Source organism: Symphalangus syndactylus, chromosome 10, assembly GCF_028878055.3.
Source record: "Symphalangus syndactylus isolate Jambi chromosome 10, NHGRI_mSymSyn1-v2.1_pri, whole genome shotgun sequence".
NCBI lineage: Eukaryota > Metazoa > Chordata > Mammalia > Primates > Hylobatidae > Symphalangus > Symphalangus syndactylus.
In genome coordinates, this window is record NC_072432.2 from 117,577,199 (window position 1) to 117,583,841 (window position 6,643).

At 39.0% G+C, this 6,643-nt stretch overlaps 1 long non-coding RNA gene across 1 annotated transcript; it reads right to left on the reverse strand.

The window, feature by feature from the left end:
* Positions 1 to 3,889: 3,889 nt before the first annotated feature.
* Positions 3,890 to 6,268, reverse strand: LOC134731558 (uncharacterized). Its single transcript, XR_010113955.1, has 3 exons — positions 6,210 to 6,268; positions 4,174 to 4,227; positions 3,890 to 4,003 (listed from the first exon to the last, which is right to left on the reverse strand). It is a non-coding gene; the product is annotated as an uncharacterized lncRNA (long non-coding RNA).
* Between the last annotated feature and the right edge of the window lie 375 nt (positions 6,269 to 6,643).

Sequence of the window (6,643 nt, forward strand, 5' to 3'; positions counted from 1 at the left end):
GCACAGAAATCCTCTTAGCTAAATGTGATACGTCCATATGTTAAAAGAAAAAAAAACAACAGAAACTGAGAAGGTAGTCTGCTTTAATGCTAGGGAGGAAGATACAGATTTCATTGAGGTAGAATTCTATCCAAGCCAAACTGTCTTGAGACTTAATTATCTAATTAGAATAGTTCTCTTAGCTTTGTAAAATATAGATAGGCTCTTTGTCTCATTGAGAGTTTTAAATCCTATCTTCAAGCCCACTAAACTTTGAGGCAACTATCCCACTACTCATTGCAATGTCTAGCCATCTAAGTATACAGCCCACTTCATAGGCACATCTGTAGCTTCAAGTCTATTGCTATCTTGGCAAGAAAAAAAATGCAACAGATTTATTTTCTGGGAGAGAGTTCTAGTTATAGATCTTAACATATTTAAAAGCAAAACTCTTGATATTCTTACTACCCAACTCTAGCCTTCCCAAATCCCTATCTCTCTCATCTCAGTAAATGGCAATCCCATCCTTCATGTTGCTTAAGCAAAACACCTTGGAGTCATCTTTATTTCTTCTCTTTTTCTCCACCCAACCTTGACTCTATCAGCAAATACTGCCAACCTACTTTCGAAATACACTCACAATCCAGCCTCTTCCACTCATAATCACCACTGTGATTATCACTCTGGTGGAAACTGCTGCCATTTTTCCCCCTGGGTTATTGCAAAAACCTCCTAGTTACTCTCCCTGCTTATGCCCATCCCATACGATCTACTGTTCAAAGAGCAACCTGAGTAATTCTCCTAAAAAGTTAATGAATAATGTCACCTCTCTGCTCCAGACCCTCAGAGGTCCCATCTCACTCAAAGTGAAAGTCAGAGGCCTTATACTGACCTGGCCCCAACACGACTTCCCTACTCCTCTTCTACTACTGCCCTCTTCTGTACCTGGAATACAGCAAGCATCCTCATCCACCCTCCACACCTTTGCACTGTGTGTTTCCTCTGTCTGGGATGACCATCTTCCAGCAAACTTTCTCTTGCTCTCTATCTTTATTCTCAATTAGAACCTTTTCAAATGTGTTCTTAATCTACTGTCATTGCAATGGTTAATTTTGTGTGGCAACTTAACAGGGTTAAGGGATGCCCAGATAGTTGATGAAACATTATTTCTGCTTGTGTCTATTTCCAGAAGAGAGTAACATTTGACTCAGCACACTGAGTAAAGAAGCTCCCCCCTCACCAAGGTGGGTGGGCATCATGAAATTCATGGAGAGACAAGATGGAGCAAAAAGGTGGAGGAAGGGAAAATATACTCTCTCTTCTCCCTCCTTCCCTTCCTCCCTCCCTCCCTCTCTCTCTCTCTCTCACATACACACACATACACACACATCTTGAACTGGAGCATCTGTCTTCTGCCCTCAGAAATTTAATTCTTGGTCTCTGCATCTTCAGATTCCAGGACTTACACTAGCACAACACTAGCACCCCCTCCAAACACACACCCTGTTCTTAAGACTTTAGACTCAGGGTAGGAGTCACACCAGGGGCTCCCCTCATTATCAGGCCTTCAGACTCAGGGTGGGAATCACACCATGGGCTCCCCTGGTTCTCAGGCCTTCAGACTTGGGCTGAATTACACCACCAGCTTTCCTTGTTCTCCAGCTTACAGATGGCATGTCATGGGTCATCATCTTCATAAATGCATGAACTGATTTCTGTAATTAATCTCCTCATATATATTAATTATGTTTTTCTACAGAACTTTGACTATTAAACCCATATAAAATTATGTCTTCTACACAAACCCCTTCTTGTCTACATTGCTGTTTTTCTCTACATTTCTTGTTGCTATCTAGCAGATTTTAGATTGTCTTGTTTATTGTCATCCTTTTGCATGACAACATAAGCTCCATGAGTATAAGGATTTGATAATTTTTCTTCTATATTCACAGCGCCTAGCAGTAGGTGCTGAAAAGTATTTAATATAGTACCCAGGAAAGGTAGTTTATTCATATCTTACTTGAAGTAGTCATAAAATATTTAATACTTAAAGAAAAACCAAAGTGTAATTATGAACTCTTAAAATTGATCCTAAAAATATTGTAACTTATATGTTCCCAGAGGAGGCATTCAGTCAGTGTCAGTATCACTGCACTAAGTGTATAGATGCCCAAGGACATTCTATTGATTGGAGAAACAGGAAAAAGTAATGTATAAATGAATGCTTAGAATTACTCAGACACTGGGAGATTTTCTTTCTTTAGAATTTTGATCTAATTTCAGGAATCTCAGTGGTTAATAATTATTTAGATGTACATATTCTTATGCATTCATTATAAGATCAGTCCTTTCTGTTGATGTATAAACACAAGTGTACCAATAAGATAATGAAATATCATCTATTATCCTGACTACAGACAGTGAAATTCTGATATATGAGTAAGTTACTCTCTAAGCCCAAGTTAACCAGTTATTCATGTAGGTTGAGAAGTGCATACTTAATTCATCTTAGATAGAAAGAATTTTTAAAATGATCTAGAAGAATCAGTATGTCTCTGAGAACCTTATTGATGTGCAGAGGGAGTACCTTCATAAGAAACAATATGGCATATATTAAAATATTATTCTGATACTTGTTAAAAGGATACAAAAGGTTTTTTCTTTTATTATTATTATTATTATTATACTTTAAGTTTTAGGGTACATGTGCGCAATGTGCAGGTTTGTTACATATGTATCCATGTGCCATGTTGGTGTGCTGCACCCATTAACTCGTCATTTAGCATTAGGTATATCTCCTAATGCTGTCCCTCCCCCCTCCCCCCAGCCCACAACAGTCCCTGGAGTGTGATGTTCCCCTTCCTGTGTCCATGTGTTCTCATTTTTCAATTCCCTTTAATGAGGACTATTACCATAGGTATCAAGACCATTAGAGTAGGGGAGAGAGATGACCTCTCAATACAAAACAGACCTTTAAGGATTTATAGCCAAAGAGCAGAGTGAGAGAATCAGTGGATAGAAAATTACTGGCTGGGTGCAGTGGCTCATGCCTGTAATCACAGTACTTTGGGAGCCAAATCGGGCAGATCGCTTGAGGCCGGGAGTTCAAGACCAGCCTGGCCAACATTGCAAAACCCCATCTCTACTAAATATACAAAAATTAGCCAGGCGTGATTGTGCGCACCTGTAATCCCAGCTACTCGGGAGGCTGAGGCACAAGAATCACTTGAACTCAGGAGGCTGAGGTTGCAGTGAGCCGAGATAGCACTGCTGCACTACAGCGTAGGTCACACAGTGAAAATCTGTCTCAGAAAAAAAAAAAAAGAAAGAAAAGAAAAGAAAAGAAAATTACTAGGAGGTGACAGCTAGGATCTAGGGTAGTGGGATTGTTGCTAAACTGACTTAACAAGATTCTTACCAAAGGTAAGCCAAGTATATATGCACCAAAGGCTGAGAATGAGAAATCTGATGAGTTATCGAGGATGATCGGATATCAAGGGTGGGGAGATTCTTGCTAAAGTGACTTAGCAGGATTCTGGCTAAAATTGCACTAAGCAGGCCTAAGGTAAAACCCAAGAATGAGGTCTAGTCTTAAAGGTGGCTCAGAGGAGCCTGCCTAAGGTCTGGTCAAGGAGAGAATATTTATTACACAAAAGGTCATATCAAGAGCCCATCTGAAGTTCATATGTCTCCAAATATCATAAATAAGACTTGGCCATTATTTAATTCAACAATATGCATCCACTGACCTTGCTGTAGGCACTGTGCTCAATATAGAAGAAATAAATTCAAATATAATGCAATTTTGACCTGGGAACTTCCACTCTAGTGGAGAGACCAAAGTGTAAATTAATCATCACACTGTAATACAGCATGTGCTTTAATAGAGGGTGAAGAACATATTATGAAACACAAGGAGGAAAGGGAATTGATGTTGAACAAAAGAGAAAAATACAGGGGTCACGGAAGTCTTCACAGCAGTCGATTCTTTTGGTTTGGGTCTTGATGGAAAGGTAGGAGTTTACTGATCAGAAAAATAAAATTGAGGAATACCTTTCAAGGAAAAAGCAACAACACTTACATAGGTTCAGAAATACAAAACAAATATGATAGCTCACTGGGAGATGCAAGAAGAGGCTGGACCCAGCATGGGGTGCCTGAAGAGGAATGGAAATGAGTAAGGCAGGTAGTCACCTGGATCCAGGTTGTGACGGACACTGTACTCTAATTGCGTCCTTGGGTTTGACCCTATAGGAGGAACAGAGGAGTGGAAGTCAGATTTATAGTTTAGAAAGATTTCTCTGACACAAGTGGAAGAGGGAGACTGAAGTATAAACAGACCAAATAAAAAAGACTACTTTGGTGGTTTCTGGAGAGAAAAATAATAATGAGGGTTTCAAAGAAGGCTAATGAGGTTGGAAAGGAAATGACAAATTTAGAGGGGACAGATTTTCATTAGAAATCCAATGTTAATTATAAGGTAAGACTTCTGAGTGCTTACGAAGATAGTGGTAGTATTAATACATATAAAGAGTATAAAAAATGAAATAAAATAAAAACATGTCACCTGTGGGGTATATAGAGAGATTTGTTTCGAATATGTTGAATTTAAGGTGCTCAAGTGACCTCCAAGTCTAGATGTCTGGAATGCAGAACTGTATGTGGGTTTGTGATGCGGGTGGAGGTAGAAGGTGAGACAGGAACTTGCAAATCACTGTAATAGTAACAGGAGTTTGAACCACTAGAGACGGAGAGCGTACACAGGAAGAACACCGTGTGAGGAGACAATAAAAAATGGAACCCAGGTGCACTCATGCGTAAGAAAAACCACTGTGTGTTCAATTAAAAAGAAAAGGCTTATGTTATATAACCCCAACTGTTCCTAAGCAGGATGAATCCTGTTAGTAAGAAAAGCCCTGTTTTGAGAGTACATTGATAGGTTTAGATAAGCAAATATGAGATATGCAAATCTGCTAAATTACTCTGCAAATGAGAACAAGAGAATTGAAGTTCTTTAGAGAAAAATACAGACAAAAGAACAAAAAAGGAAGGCTAGATGCTTAGGGAAATCAGAAAGCGAGATTCTGGCAGGAACTTTAGAAAAAATATGTTTCAAAAACAGATTTGAAGTTCTATGTTGTGATTTACACTCTTCCCAAATGAAAACTTCAGTAAGTCCACAGTTCTCTGATGTCTTTACACCTGTGGATTCACTGGTCTGGGATTGTGTGGAGGGGGTCAGTTCTCTAAGAGCTATTGATTTCCACTTTTGGCTACTTAGTGCAATTAAAAGACAATGTTTATAAGATAAGACAGAGGACGCCATGAGAGACTAGGCAGCAATAATTCATACACAAAAAAAATGTGAGAAGGACGTCCTACTTCCCCCAGGGGCTAGAAGTTTCCTGTTGACCTATGTGCTACACAGTATAGATATTCATAAATGATACATACCAATAAAACACATACAACAAATTTAGCTAGTTAGCTAGCTATGTGATCTTAGGCAAGTTTCCAATATTTACCCATACACTAACTCACTTACATATGCCTCTGTATTCTTATATCAAATTCAAATTCAAAATGATAGCCTCATTGACATGCATAGCATGAACCATCATGTTTGTCTATATATTTAACCTCCTTTCTATTAATACATTCCCTACCATGTGCATATGCAAAATGTTGCTTCACTGTACATCCCCAAAAATACAGGAACAGTATATGTATTGTTTTTTGTTTGTTTGTTAAGCTACATATTCGCCAGGTGTGGTGGCTCACACCTGTAATCCCAGGACTTTGGGAGGCTGAGGTGGGTGGATTACCTGAGGTCAGGAGTTCGAGACCAGCCTGGCCAACATGGTGAAACCCCGTCTCTATCAAAAATACAAAAATTAGCCAGGAGTGGTGGCACATAATCCCAGCTACTCGGGAGGCTGAGGCAGAATTGCTTGAGCCTGGGAGACGGAGGTTGCGCTGAGATGAGATCGTGCCACTGCACTCCAGCCTGGCCGATAGAGCAAGATTCTGTCTCAAAAAAAAAAAAAAAAAAAAAAAAAAAGCAGCTACATATTAATCTCTGGTTTTAGAAAAAGATAATTTTTTAATTTTATGAGGTTTTGTGTTAGGCAAATCATGCAAAGCAGATATAAGAAGCTTAAAAATGTTTCCATAATGCAAAAACATATATCAGAAGGCTTTTTTAGAAAAATCAATACAGCGAAGCAAACCTTATGTGCATTCTGCAGGCAGCTGCTGTCAAGTTTCCATGTTGCCCTATGGGTCTCAGAGGACGCCATTATTCTTGCTGCAGATACTGCAGAGATGTGGGTGTGGTTTCCAATACAGAAGCTAACTGTCTATGAATATTCATAAACACACTCTAGCTAAAACCTTCTAAGGGTTTTCTGGGAACAGTTAAAATAGCAACAGTAAATTTTAATCTAACTAGATAAAATAGATAAGGAAGGATGCTGAGTTATTTGAAAATGAATATATACAGCACCCCACTCCCAAAGCCTGTTCAGTACAGAGCCAGTTTCCTCCAAATCAGTCCCCTCTGAGTTATGAGGGCCTGTTACTTGAAACAGATTAGTAAGGAAAAAGAAGCACAATTCACAGAAGCTACAAAACAATAGGATCCAATGATTTCTTAAGACAGTGT